This window comes from Papilio polytes, unplaced genomic scaffold (genome assembly GCF_000836215.1).
Source record: "Papilio polytes unplaced genomic scaffold, Ppol_1.0 DF824146.1, whole genome shotgun sequence".
In the NCBI taxonomy this organism is placed as follows: Eukaryota; Metazoa; Arthropoda; class Insecta; order Lepidoptera; family Papilionidae; genus Papilio; species Papilio polytes.
In genome coordinates, this window is record NW_013525058.1 from 3763685 (window position 1) to 3780019 (window position 16335).

Sequence of the window (16335 nt, forward strand, 5' to 3'; positions counted from 1 at the left end):
GAAGGAGGTGACGATGCAGTCGAAAGATGGCCTCGTAATAGCTCGTAATAGCTAAAGCCTCGTAATAGACATAATGTTACTCTGTGATAATAAAGCTATTTAATATCAAAAGAATTTTTAGAATATGTCCGTTCTTTTTGAGTACATTCATTACATGCAAAAATAATATACTTTCTCTTTATAATATTAGTATAGATTACAATTCTGATCAGTCTTTAAAAAAACTTTATAAAGGTCCAAAATACCATCAATAATGATGACATAATAACTAAGATATGAAATTAAGTAAAGCAGGAAAATCCTAATGTTTTCCAGCTAATGGCTACAAAGATACGTGTGTGCAATGGAGAGCGCCGCAAGTGGAGCGTGGCCCCGACAGCGTCGGCAGCGCCATCCCCTTCTCCCCGCGATCCTCTTGTTTGTATTTAGTATTTACCAACTCCTAAAGAATAAGTAATTCTTTGATACGAGATAATCAAGTTCTGAATCCATATAGTATTCACTAACAAAAAGTTATTTCTTTAACAATAAAATCTTTACTGATTTATCTATAAATCTTCAAAATATAATACCCATAAACTGCAAGCTGATGTCATACTTTATCTGTTATCGATCAAAGATCGATTTATATTAACTAAATGTCGCTTTACAACCTACACTAATGTTCTAAATAACAGATATAAAATATACAACTTAAGCGTTTTTAGCTGTAGATACTAAAGGTTTTTAATAATTAAAAAACATCGTAGACATTTTTTTTAAAAGCTATTGAAATAGCAACCCACGATACGATCGCTATGGATCACCACATTGTTATTTAACAATAGCAAAAACATCAAATTAACATCAAACAGTTGAAATTGCATTAAGATAATTGTACTGCAGCTCGACAAAACAAAATCTATTTGAACCACCTACGTGGGAACCGAACTGAGAGCGGCGCGGAATGCGAGCCGCGGTCTTGCGGTCCTGTGGTCCGGTGGTCCTGCGGCGCCTGACGATTAGCGGTCTCCGATCCGGACCGGGCTAATCGTACTACTCTATCATTCCTAAATGAATACCGTTTTTATTACCATAAGCTACACATTCAACTCTATTTCGAACCCAGTAGAGTCCAATTTCTTTTGTCGTTATCTTAATGTTCGCCGTTTCGGAACAAGAAGTACAGATTACAAAGCGATTTAGACGCATTGGGCAAAACGCGAATTAAAGTCATTCAGTTTTTACGATTGCTGCAACAAATTCTTAGTTTTTAAAGACTAGGTTTTGCACCCGACTATGTCAGCGCAGAATTAAAAATAAAAACAATTTCATAAGTAGACTATGTTTTCTTCCAGAATATGTTCTACATCTGTAGTAAATTTATCTCGACCTGTTGAGCTGTTTCGGAGATAACTTTAAACAAACATCCATTCTTTTTATCTTTCGCATTTATAATATTAATAAGGTAAATTACGAGAGATCGAGTCTATCATAGGCTTTGTAAATCATAGATATTACTAGGTTACAAGGCAGTAATGTATCTGAGTATGAAACAGATGGCGCAACGTGCCAATGAGCTCGACAAGTGCTCTCGCAAAAACTGTACTTCTCATAGAGACTGTCAACAACGACTTGATCTGTTGGATCATTCACACATATCCCTGCATACATTGAAAGAAAACATTTACAACAAAATGTAGAAACTTACACACTCGAGAGATAAATTAATCTTTATTTAGTACACCCTAAGTCTTACTAATACTATAAATGCGAAAGTTTTGATGGATAGATGGATGTTTGTTAAAAGTTTGTAGCCTAAACGCCTGAACGGATCTTGTTGAAATTTGGAATAGACGTAGAGCATAGTCTGGAAAAACACATAGGGTACTCATTTCTCATTTCAAGCAGACGCAGTCGCGGGCAATAGCTAGTAACTACTATAATTGTGTAATACTGTATCATGGTTCAAACATCAATTAACGTAATAATGAGTTTGGTTATTCCAAACAAGAAGAATAAACGTTAAGTAAATAAAACACAAAAATACACTGTAACATATCAGCTACATCTGACAAGCGTTAAACTTTATTACAGTCATTTAGTTTAGAGCTAACAAGTTCCTTTATGGCTGAGCTTAACATTTTTATTGTACTCGTCTATGTGCAAATACTCAGCACGCTGCGAAAAAATTCAAGATATTTACTTAAAACAAAAATAAACAATCTCGTATTTATTGTATACTAAAAGTTATACTTTAGATCTATAATTATAAAATCACTATTCTAATCTTACTAATATTATAAATGCGAAAGTTTAGATGGAGTGATGGATGGATGGATGGATGTTTGTTAGCGTTTGTAGCCTAAACGGCTGAACGGATCTCCATGAAATTTGGCACAGGTTTAGAGCATAGTCTGGAAGAACACATAGGCTACTTTTTATCCCTGGAATAGTTACGGTTCCCGTGGGATTCATTAATTCAATTTTTTAATATTTACTCGATCATTCTGCAACGGTTCAACATACCTTATTGAAATTGGGCACAGATATAAAACAAAGTCAGGAGTACACATGGGATAAGTCGCGGGCAACAGCTCGTTATTCATATTTCATTTAAATTACGTATAGAAAATTACTGATGTCAATTATTGTTCACGCATTTCAATGTACTTATTTCCAACTGGTTTTGCGAAAATAATTTCCATAATTATCCACCTTCATACTGCACAGGTATGCAAGTAAACGTTGTAATAACAATAAAGATTAAAATTCAAAGGAGGAATTAATTAAAAACAGAGTTCATCTTAAATCCACATTCACAAACCGGTGTAAACACGACATAAACCGTGCCCACTAATTGTAAATCTCTTAGGTCTGTGAAGTCGGGAATAGGCCCGCATTCCGGGCCCCATTAAAGTGGTGTTACATTGTGCGGACTGTTGTGTTTTTATAATCTTAGCGACATACCTGACGACCTTATGATAATCGCTCATCATAAGGTCGTCAGGTATGTTTCAGATGGAGCTTTGATAGCGTAGAAACGACTTCGCAAAGCCTGCGCCGGTATCTTTAACTGAGCTAGTGTTTTCATGATTTGACATTTGATTTGATTTTTTACTATTTAATAAATGATCTACGGTTACAGAAAAGTAACTATTGTATCGTCCAGCTTCAGTACATTAAAAATAATGTAATACAAGCGTTTCATATATTCTCATAGCGTCCATCTTGAGCAGGTTTAAATGCTACTCGTATGTACTAAAACATACATAATATATGAGATTAGCGAAAGTAAGGTGAAATTCTCTGCTTGCGTCCGTACAAACAATACTGACTTAACATAAAGCCGCGCCTACACCTTGTAGAACATGAGGAAAAGGCAGGGAAACGTAACTAAGGCTGGGTTCACACCTAACATTTATAAACGTTTATTTTATGGCACATGGTTTATTTCTCATTCGTTTTTGTTAATTTGAAATTGAACATATCATTTATTCCTCCGTAATGCTTTCATAATTTTCCTTTTGACTGACCACGCGAAATAATTTCGCATATAAATCAGTGAGAAATGTTTTGAATTACTTTATTTTCCTTAAGTGTAGATGAGCTACTGAAATAAGTCGTAAATAAGAACATAAAATATAATGCCAATATTCCCTGTTTATTGATGCATTCCCGCAGCATTTCTATAGATTTCAATTATTGAGGTATACGTTTTACGATGGGTCACAATGCAGATGTGCACCCACCCTAAAGTCTTACACAATACGTCGCTAAACTCGCTAATTCCTATTGCAGTCGGCAACACGAGGCATTGTTCAAACATGTTCGCGTCATAACCCAGCACTATGGCCGGAGTGGTCGCGAACGTCTCTACAAATTGCTTTCACTGCCCACCATTCATCGTGTCAATATTTCCTTGCACAGGGATAATTCTTTGAAATTTCGCTTTTCACAAAACTGGTTAACATATACCTTGCGAGGTTTACTCTCGCCCGTTTCATGTAAGTAAATGGAAATATTATGTACTCCGACCCACGTCGCTTCAGACGTTTTATGATTTTTACAGAGATCACATAGTATAAACTAAAAAGAGCACTTTGGCACCCAATTTTAAAGTGGTATAAAAGCGAATTAAAAACATGTCCATTTACAATTGTGGCAGGAGGTCAGCGGCTCTTGTCTATGGTGTGACAGCAGCTGTCATAATTTGACAGGTTACGTCAACGCGCGCGGGAACGCCGCCGCTCCAAGCAATGGCCGACCTCACCGCGTGAAAGTATTATCATCACATGAACCTCTTAGCATAGCTGCGATAGGAAATTAATAAATAATACGTAACTTTATTTGACGAAAGTTTTGTTTAAGCTATTTACCTTTGCGTTTAGTAATGCTCTAATCATATTTGAATAAACGCGTGTCGTGTATGAAAAGTGTTGAAAACTCCTTCCGTAATGTAAATGGAATTTGATATTACTATAGAAGAACGTTCATCTAAATGTTCATGATATCTTGACAAATAAGGACGAATTGTGTGCTGTGTACGCAACACGCGACGCAGAGTGAAAAGTTACGTTATACCACGCTCAAGTAAGCATCTCATAACTTATAGAGCGACAAGTCTCTAGCCGGATAAATTAATTTACCAATGTATTAAAATTACTTAAATGTTGTGATGCAATAATCGATATCCTTTTTGTAAAAACCTTTGCTGGTCAAAGACGTTAGCGGCAAACATTTAATCAATTTATGGTAACATCGAAAACTGAACTTCGTCGTAACAGTTATAAAAGTTAAAATAATAAGAATAAATATTTAGGAAGGTATTAATAAGGATAATGGTCACCAGCTAAGATGTTCATGTCCGTTGAAGCTAATATCCAAGCTAGATAAGATCGGGTCATCGTTAGCGCCGACCAGGTTGGGCGGCAGTGGCGTGGGCGAGGCGCACTGGGTGACGAAACCTAGTCTCGGTAATTGGCGAGATCGTCCTTTGTTGTTTAATAAGATAAGTTAAGGCGTTAGGTTACGACATCAAATATATGCTCAATTTATATTCCAAATAACGATTAAAATAAGTTAAAATGAATAACATACATTTTCTTACTTTTCTCAATGTTCCTCCTACTTTCCACACTTAAAAATGCTTTATTATGAAAACATATATGTTCTATGGTTCATCAACAACTTGCTCTTATCCCTTATGAAGGGTTGGTCTAGTATGTACTGCTGTATGGTCTAGTATGTACATCTCTATCAGCCGTCATATCTGAATCCACTCCTTTTTTTAGGATATCTTCTTTCACACAATCCATCCATACTTTCTTCGGTCTTCCTCTTCCTTTGTCCACGTTCATTCTTAACACTTTCTAGTTTATGTGGGGACGTCTCGTCATATAACATATCCATACCACGCTAACCTTTTGCTTCTCAATTTCTCCAGCATTGGCGGTACTTTCAAACTTCCTCTAATATATACATTCTTAACTTTATTCATTCTTGTCACACCACACATCCATCTTAACATACGCATCTCTGCCACATGCAATCTCCTTTCATCCGCAACTTTGGTGGCCCAACATTCAGATCATATTCATATCTGTTCTACGGTAATTCCATCAAAATAAATAATACTGTCGTATACCGTATCAGAATGACAATAACCACATTGCTCTCTCAATTCGGTCGTAAATGATATAAATAATTATCCTATGAATAGGCTATAATTTCGCACAAGTATTAACAGCTCATATAAGCTGTAACCCGGCTTTGGTGCAAGTCGCGCCGCACGCACATTTCTGCCATTGCTTCATTCCCTCTTTAATCGCGGAAGCATCTCGGCGTTTGAATAATGTATAAAAATTGCACTCGAAGTAACTCTTCTAAGAATTATGCATAATCTTTACTATGTCTCGTCGTATTTAACTACGCAAGTTCCTACGATTGTCTTGAATACTATGTTAGGTAAAAACAAGTGAAAGGGATGAATAAATGCAATACGAATTTTTTCGTGTTTTATTTGATTCAGATTGAATTGTTTTTATTGTATTTTATGGCGCAAATTTGGCCTAATATAAGTGAGTAATTAAATATTGCAGAATGTTGTATATAAAAGAGAAATCAAACAATGGTTTATTAAGCAATAGCTACAAATGATTATAAGGCGTGCATCAAATTGCCGCGACAAATAGCCGTGAAATAACATCTCCGACAGTGAAAGTGGCCAACGCCTTCTGCTAATGTGGATAGAGAAAAAAAGAAAGCGAATTTGATGACTTATTTTGTATATTATGTTTATCGAATAATTGATTGTTTATTGTGTGAAATATTTATAACAAAAGTGTTCTGATAACTAACATTTGGAAGCAAGGTACAACATTGTAAGGCGTAAAAAGTGTTTGTGCTATTTTGCACTTAGGCGGAATGAACGTGTCATTTTATTTTTAATTTTTTAATTATCACTAAGTATATATTTTCTATATTTTCAACAGTCCATTATTGAGTTAAAGTTCTCATAAGAAGCAATCGACCAGTTTATAGAGACAGATTTAATTGCGAGGAAAGCTCCGGTAACAATGGCGAGGGCTTTCTAGTGACGTAACAAGTCGCGGCTTCTCCTCAAGTGGCACGTGCCTAACTATACACCGGCTACATTCGGCGCCAAACGCATGGAAACATATCTGAGAATATTTGTTAAATTTTCCATACTTTATTGCGAATTGGCTATTTATTTGAGATTAAATAAATGTAACGACATCTAGCATGTATTTACCCGTTGCTGAGTAAAGAAAATATAATTTAACAACATGAAGTTTTAGAAACGAAGTTATCAGTTTGGCAATATCACATATTCTGCGGGGTCATTTGACTCAAAACATTATTGAACATATATTCAAACACAATATAAGAAAACAATTGGTTAATTACATTCTATAAAGAAAGAGTTAAGACGATATAAGGTAATGTCGAGTGTATGTCTCGTCTTTATAATTTCGAGGTTAGGATTTGTAGGCTGTAGAGGCTTATCTTATTTGAACAGAATCATAATAGCTATGAGACATATAACGCTTGTAATATTATAAAGCCTATTGAAGTGTCAGCTTAAGTTACTAATGGTGTTACTTATGATTTAATTAGTGCAAGGTTAACTGTCGAATATTGAGGTCTTATTTTCAATCATGTTTTAGTATCAAAAGTCCTATAAAGAGAGAAGGTCGCTGTATTTTTTAAAGGTCTGGTTGAGTAACAGTAGCTATCTACTGTTACTCAACCAGACCATTCTCTATAGAATTTCTCTATAGAAAGAATTTGTATTTTTGTATATAATCAATTTTTAAACTTAGGAACTATTGAAATGATTTCAAAAATTCCTTTACCGAAAACTGTCTCACTAAGATAGGTTATATTTTAGTTTTAATTCCGCGCGTACAGTCGCGGGTAGAAGCTTGGTATTAATTAATAGGGTAAAATGTTTTAGCGATAAAGTAAAGGTCACTTTTATCTATGTACTTGGAATTTGTCACTTTAATACAATAAAAACACCTCAATGTCATAGGGGCGCCCAAAATACGTGTCAACGATATGTTTTAGACTTTGACCTTATTTTTTATCTGTATTTCGACATTTGATTTTTGTTTATTTTTTCTTGTGATATACTTAAAATGGAGCTTAACTTCACAATGTCATATTTTATACGTTTAAAAAGTTAAGATCGTTTTCATACTAAAGAAAATATTAATATTGTCAAAACATTCTTTGTAGCAAAATGTTACATCATGGAGATTATAAAAACAATTTAGCGGGCGAAAGAATTCGCTAACGATGTATACAGTTTACATTCATTAGATCATTAATATACTCGTTTTGTATTGCGTAATTCAAACAATGGCCAGAATTCTTTCCCGACGTCCGCCATTTTCTAACTGTTTTGGCGCGCAATTATCGGCGCACTCTTCAGTGCAGTTGACAGCTAGTGACAGCGCAGAGCCGGCGCGGGCGCAGCGACGGCCTTAATCGCAACTCGATTGTGATACAAACAATAACGGAACACCAGTTCACAGCCGATCGTTTAAACTATGTAATTTTTGACGAGTCAACCAACGGTGGATTAGAGGTAGAGCACAAACTGAGCAAAGCGAAACCAATACGATCTGAATAATCCCTAATCAATTAAATATAAAATACGATCTGTTTCCTGCGACTTCGTCCGCGTGGTATTAGAAAACATACGAACTATATAAATAACAAAAAGCTACGTATTCCTCGGGGATGAAGCTTATCCCATGTGTACTCCAGGCTTTGTTTTACATCTGTGCCAAATTTCTATAAGATATGTTGAACCGTTGCAGAATGATCGAGTAAACATTAAAAAACTAAATTAATGAATTCCACGGGAACCGTAAGTTATCCCGGGATAAAAAGTAGCCTATGTGTTCTTCCAGACTATGCTCTAAACCTATGCCAAATTTCATGGAGATCCGTTCAGCCGTTTAGGCTACAAACGCTAACAAACATCCATCCATCTAAACTTTCGCATTTATAATATTAGTAAGATTAAACATTGTTTTAGTCATTTATAAGACCTAAAGAAGTGCACAGAGAAATCAAACCCTGCGCGCGCTTTCCTACGACCTCAGTGGACACCGATAGCCGCTATAAAGTGTGGGTTAACAGTACCTATCCTCGCAATGTAGTGTGCTACCGACTTAATTGAGAACAGTTGTGAATGGCGCGACAATATTCTTGGATGCGAACTGTTTTTGTTTCAACGTTACGCCATCTTGTCGGGCCACGTAACATTACTGAGGTATACTGTTTGCGAGCTTTTAATCGATATTACTTGACGTTACAAAACGAAATACGATATAAAAGTATATACAAACGCAATATGTAATTCTACACCAGCATTTTTGCTTGCAATTGTAAACGGACTCCATTGCAGATGTTTCGACAATTTAGTTGTATCGAGGACATGTATTACAGCGTTTCAAACTGCTGAAAGTGTATACATATTTTTTTAACATTTACCTTTAAATTATTATTATTCTGTCTTGTTTATAAATAGTGTGCTGATTTTATGAAACTACAAAATAAAAAGGGATTAGTGAAGGTGGAATGTTTCCGAGGTTATAGAAAACAATCTTGATACTGCATTATTAAAACAAACTACTAGAATTCTAACTAACAAAGTTAACTAAGACTTGATTGCAATTAAATCAAAGAATTTGATAAAGGAGGTTGTTAGTACATTATACGTATCCCACGGCACAACGCTTCGTGTGCGTTGACGCAACGCGCTAACTCGCGACTTCAAAAAACTCGAGGGAGAATTCCAAACAATAATATCGAGATCTAAGAAATGTTACGTTCCATTACACGTTCCATATACACGCTCTGGTTACAAATCTGTTACTTTTAGATAAATAAAATGATAATAATCTAACAGTAATCTTGCAAATTCATCCAGTAGTTTAATTTTAATAACATTAACAAATCAACAGAACTATTTAAAGCATCCGTCGTCTATAAATGACGTCACTGTATTAAATTTACAAAATGTCATAAATGAGATAACTTTGCGTGAAATTATTTAACTCTGAACATTTTGATGTCGTGACGCGATTCACAATTTATTCACTTTCCAATAAGATCTCGCGATGTCTACGCTATTTCCGATTAAATTTACTTTCAAATAATTAAATTTTACTACAGATGAAAAGCTGTTATATGTATGCTTTACCTTTATCAAGATTTTAGATATTTTATGACTATAACCTAACCTATAACATAAAAATCCTAGCCCTTAATGTATACAAAACAATGAAAATGAAAATAGGATTCTTTATTACATTTTTAATCTACAAAAAATTATTTTCATATATTTCCGCAATATGCTAAAGTTTTTTATATTTCTGATCAATCTATACCTGTCATGATAGAGTTGCGAACACTAGCTCCTGTTTTTATCAACACTTAACTCTGACGAAATTTTCGCCAAGAATGCACAGTATAGAATCGATAGGCACGAAAGGCAATTATCGCATAGAATTTACGATCGAAATGTAATCGAAAGGTGTGTTGCGAAAAATATTTGCAGTGTTAATAAATCTTAGGTCTTTATAAATAGAGTTTAGATTGCTCTGAGTTGTAACCGACAATGCTGTCGCTTGACACAACTAGAGCAAGAAAGGGTGGACCCGATTTACACATAAATTGACTGAAAGCTTGGTGTGTTACCGGCTTAAGCTATATATCCGGACGTAATAATGTTGTTTATGTTTTAGCGAAAATACTTTTGTATGAAAAAAACAGAAACTAGGTAATCGTGACAATAAAAAGCATAAAAATTAGAGTTTTATTGCTTTAATCTTTGTTAGCTGTCACCGACATTTCCGTCAGTTAATTTAAAAAGTCATAACTAATAACTGTGTTCTTCTAGACTATGCTCTACATCTTTGTCAAATTACTACGTTACTTGCTTACCTGTCCTAGTAATATATTTGTAATAATAGTAAGATAATTTTAAAAAGCTTCTACTTTTATCAAAACGCAAGCAAAGTCTAAAAGCTGTATTAAACGACCTTGTAAAAAGACGATGTCTTTAGTTTTTTTATAATTTCCACCACTGGGGGTATTCAGAATTACTGGTATCAGTGAATAAAACTAATTTTACGGATGTTATCGCGTGTATTTAATCGATTAATAGTGACTTTCTGAGTACTTCGTAGCTTAAAGTTGACATGGATTAACTTAGCGTAACATTTACGAATAATATTCAAAATTCGCTTTAATGACTCGTACATCTACACTTATTTACTATAAAAACTTTATGATATACGCGCAGTTAGTGCGCCTTTGACCTTTGACCACCTTTGACCAAACTATCGCACAACGGTTGTGCGATTGTAGATTGTTTCGCAGATTATTCAACTGTTTATTTGCATCTCCATATATGCTCAAAGGAATCAAAGCAAAACTAAACAGTTGTGCGATAGTTTAATTTCTTGTATGCGCACGCTCTTAATGAACAATTTGTCTACAACTTAAATAAATATATTCTTGTTTGTGTGTTGAAGTGTGATAATTTACGCAACTTCAGAGTCCAGAGCAATTACCGAAGTGGTGAGCCTGACCACGCTTCCGCCAGGGTTCGATTGTTTTCCTATAGAATGCAAGAAACAATCGCCTCTAATACTCCACCTTAAGGAATACTTTCGAATCAACACAGCTATTGAAACACAAGAAACTAGAACTGATAAAGTTAGTATTACGGTAACAAACGCTGATATTTCATATTACCAGCTAACTTCCGACTGCGCATTGATCGCTGTGCGATTCCATTCTGTTTATACTGTTTAATAAGATGGTTTTGTGATAATATTTGGTTATTAATTTAGTAACGCATTTTATGGAAAACGGAAATAAAGAGAACCAGGGAAAACTAAATGCTCCGAGGGATGAAATGTCAAATATCGTGTGTCTCTAGTCTCTTCACTCTACCATTGTTTAACTATCAAATATCAATTTTTAATATACGAGTATTAATAATTATTATTAACGCATAATTAAGTAACTTTGCGAATAACTGTATAAGATTACAAATATTCCGCATAGATTGCAAATATAACAATACAGTCGGCTCTGTTCCAAGTTATTTATTTATATTTACTTTTCACATCCGAAATAAATTAAGGAAATAGAATTAAACAGAGCTATTAACACAGTTTACTTCTCTGTACAGTTTTGTTAGATAATTTATCTTGTATTTAACTTACTTTCAAGTAATGTTAATTGATGGATACGCTAAAAGAAAGTGCGAGGTGGCCGAGGTGCACAGAATTACCTATAATTATAACTGCCGGTGAGACGTTAGCCGACATCTCGCGCTCAGTGTGAACAGGTGTGTACAGTGTACACTGGGCAACATAAGTTAACATAACTACGACAGTCTACCGTTAAATGTAATGTAAATTATTTTTATACAATGTCATATTGTTCTACTACATCCTTACAAAACGATATTACATTACTTATTAAGTTAATTAGTTACTTGAAATTTTATATGTAAGTGCAAAATTATTTACCACAAAAGTGTGCGTTTAAAAAAATACAGTTTACTTGGATTTGTAGCCGAGCTTTACTCACGATAATGTCGGAAGGTAATGTGCTTTACTCGCCCTCATTTACTTCTCCGATGACCTTATTATTTCTTACCATACAATACAACAATACTATGATTTCTATAATTTCTACAATTACCTCAAACTTTCTAAGATTCAAAAATCGACATTGAAGGCATCGCATCTAAACACGAATCTAAGCAGATCAAAGAAACCGAATAGGATACAAATCGCATGCGCAAAACCGCAATAATAACAGTAAGTTAGCTTACCTAGATGTCAACAGTAGATTGGATAACAAGATGTATGGATAAGCAACAAATGAAGCACACAAACACGGTCACAGGGGAACTTTATTAGTATTTCGCACGGTTCCTGTCACAGTCACTCGCGTCGTAATATTGAGGGTCTCGCCACAGACGTACGGCCACTTCGCTCTCTCGCGCCGTTATGCGCATTGCGCGCTCGATCGCCGGCGAACGGCGCGCGCGCAGAAAACATCCAGCACACCAAAGACTTTAAATACATCCAGATAGTCATTTCGAATTAGTTTTTTCTTCAATTGGATATAGTTATGTTGTCGAAATCTCATGTCACAGCGACCTGTATGTACACAATCCATATTTTTTTCTAGATATTACTTCCTTAGTCTACAGTAATGTAGAACTTAGGTTTTGTACACCTATAAGTGTGTTTTGCGTTTACCTTATGGACTAAAACTGCATGGTTTGCAAGCTTTTGTAAAGCTGTAGCGTATATCTGCGCTGTTTATTCTATGTCCGTGTAAGTTATCAATGAAGAGAGGGCGTTATCGCGAGGCTGTGCACGCCGCACACGGCACGCTGGACGGCTGTACAAGTGGCGGCGAGCGAAAGTGGCCGCGACACCTACAATAACGTAATCAACTAATTTGGCACTCTTGACTTTGGGACATGCTATTATGTAGAAATAACTTGTCATAATATTTTCCTTTACTACTTAAAAAAACTGAAAGTCAAAAATCTTTATACTTAAAATAAATGAAATCTAAAGAAAACACAAGCTCCTTTTCTCTTTCCAAATTACTGACCTTTAAAATTTAATTAACCTTATCTTGATTCACTTTGTTTACAAAAACGTATAACGCTCGTAAAATAGAATTTGTTAAATGTGCAAATTTAAATCTGATATGCGTGTGTTTGTGCAAACTAAGTGAATTTGGTCAAATTTCACTCGACGAATTCACGGTATTAGGTTAAAGCGGTCAGTTCCGCTTACTGGCATTCAGTTCACGTACTCCTGCCCACCCCACATCGCATACCGAGTGGGTGCTATAGCATCCTGCAACACAGGTGACTGGGTCAGGACCGGAGAAACCGAATGCAGATTCATGCCGAGATTAGAAACCAAAGTTCTCTTCACTTTCTTTACAACTATTTAATTTTACTGTCTTCTGTCACTTTTATTTTCTTGTCCGTTTTTAAAGCATCTTAATCGAAATACCCTGTATCTTTATAATGCACTAAAATTAGTAGAAAAGTTCATTACTTTAACAATAATGTAACTTAAGGGAAAATTCTAAACATTTATAGTTCACACTTAAAGTATTTCATGGGCATTTTATTATGCAATTCATAATTCCTGAATACCTAAGCAATTAACTTTATGATGGAGCCTAAACAAAGGCCAGATAATCTGTGCATCCTAGCTCCAGGACCCGAATCAAGTTGTTGAGACAGGAATGCTTGAAGTCCCGAAGGAACGTCGCGTGCGCCAGCATATTCCCGGTACCTAACTTGTAATTAGTACTCATAATAATTTTCACTTTCACTAATAATTATTTCTTCTCTTTCTGTAATTCCTATCATAAATTAAAATTCATCCATAAAACCAAAGTGCCACTTAGGGTCCTTTAAAAAGTATTAGAACTTAGGTCCTTTAGAACGTATTCTTTGCATGAAGGTCGGTCTTCCCATGCTCGAATTTTTTCTTCTTACCAAGGGTTTAAATCACAGATAATACAATACTATACTTAAGTATTATTAGTTACTAGGTTTAAATGCTCCGACATCAGCGAGAGTTTAAATTCCCACCATTTCGGTAATGTCGTTTAAAGCTATGTGGTTGTTAGAGGATTATCTTCTATCGGCCGGTTATTGTACTTACATCACCATCATCTCGCGTGCTAATTGGGCGACGAATTTTTAAGATAACGAACGTAATGTACATTAAATTCTTTTAGTTTTTCCCGGAGCCGTTGTCGGTTGAGGCTATAAAGCTAAGATTAGAGATCGCGGTAAGTGTTAATTTGTTTCTTAAGCCTATGTCAAATCACTATAGCTTATCATTGCAGTGATCTTGACATTCAGCGTAATAAATTTGGTTCTTTATGGTTAACGTATTTTAACTAAGCCACTATAAATTCTTCTGATTTCTTCTTTGGTGTATTTAGCTTGTCATTTTTAATACAAAAACCCTGTATGTATACACCCTTGTAAATCTGTAGACAATAGATCTATTGGTTGCGGTTGCGCGAGAGTAAAAGATTTATTAAACGCGATTTTCCATTAGCCGGCGCGAACACCGGCCAATTTAATTAGCCGATCACACGGAAGGATACAATAACAGAACGCAGAGATATAATAAAGCTGTGTTCATCTCTAGCATTCAAAATAATCAGCGGGAAGTTATATTTGAAAAAATAAAAGTCTAGTAAAATTGTTTCCTAGTGATTTTACACGATGTATACATTGAACTTATGTTCTGCCGTAAATTCGGAAGTTGATTTAAGTTTTTTTTATAGCGGACAAAAGACATCCCTTGTTTTGGGACGTTCAAATAAGAACAGTAGCAAATACATATAACTACTTTGGTATCTAAGAAATAAAAATAAATACCACAGTCTGGATGAGTCTCGATACCAACAAACATTGAACAGAACATGGTGTAGAGTTATCGTGAGCAAAATGCAATGGCGCAAAATTAATTGTGCAATGAAGGGCGAAGAGGGGAACGATAGCTCCTCTGTATCGATCATCTTGTGCAGTTTGCCGTTTTCACAAGTCAGCACGAAAACAATATCCGCATTCCAGCTGTGGTAATGGAAAAATTAAATCTATTAGTTTTATGATATCAAAGGATTAGTTCACACGTACACCAATAAATATAAAATAATTTAATTTGCACCATAATACTTAATATGATATATACTAGAAACCAAAATAATGCTGCAAAACATACAAACATACGTGTTTTTTTTTTGTTAAAACATTAAAACCACGAAGAAAAAAATTTAGTATAAAACGGAATACAAACGTTATGTCAAAGTTTTGACCGTGGACGTCATAAGTATTACGAACAACAGGAGTGCGTTTTCTATACATCTTGCATTTAAAATAAAGAAAATAAAACCTTATGTTAAAGGTGTAAGAATCTCATTGCACGCAAAATGAAATTGAAAGGAGTGAGAGGGCTACAAGTGTCCGATATTTCCCTTTCTAACCTATGACCTAGAGTTGCCAGATACCAATCTTTTCGTTGTTTGTAGAAAAAAAGCAATTTATCTAATGTAATGCAGTGAAAACATTTACATTTAAAATGTTTCTAAATATCAATAATAATTTATTATCGACACGTTAAAGCAACATTATTGGTTGCTACAGGCAAAACCTTATCAACATAAAAAAATTGCGATTGGCATACATGGTATCTTTTATTTGTTTGAAATTCGGACACCTGAACTGGCAACCCAACATGACATCCCAACTCGGACGTTTATGGCGTAGTCTTTTTTGATTTCGTGATATTTTTGAAGAATTATAGTTAAAATGGGAAGAATTTGTGTGGAGGCTTACCAAAGCGAGTATTATGCTGATTGTGGGTAACATTTTCACAGGTAATAGTTTTAAACATAATATGTTTGTTGTAGAACTACGGTGACCATGCATGACTATCCAATTCTAGTTCAAGGACAAATAACTTAAACACACATAATGATAAAATAGATATGTGGCATAAACTTCACAAGACCTATTAGCAATGTCTGATTTAGAATTACGTATTTTGTATTATATTTAGTAAAAACATGAATGTTAACATAAATACGTTAAAATCCATCTGAAGCATTAATATTTGTCCTTAAGTAATATTTGTCTATAGTCACCATCGCCAGAGAGTGATAAAACGGACAGTTATTGCGGTCTCGCTCGGCTTCAATTTTTCGACAAGAGCTCTTTCCTGTTCTAGTAATACAGCC

General features: G+C 34.9%; 1 protein-coding gene across 1 annotated transcript in view; it reads right to left on the minus strand.

Moving 5' to 3' along the window:
• Nucleotides 1-12565, minus strand: part of LOC106111750 — a gene marked incomplete at its 3' end in the record, with an annotated part of 42296 nt that extends 29731 nt beyond the window's left edge. Inside the window, exon 1 of the mRNA XM_013293894.1 lies at nucleotides 12374-12565. The remainder of the gene's footprint in view (nucleotides 1-12373) is intronic.
• Nucleotides 12566-16335: the final 3770 nt, after the last annotated feature.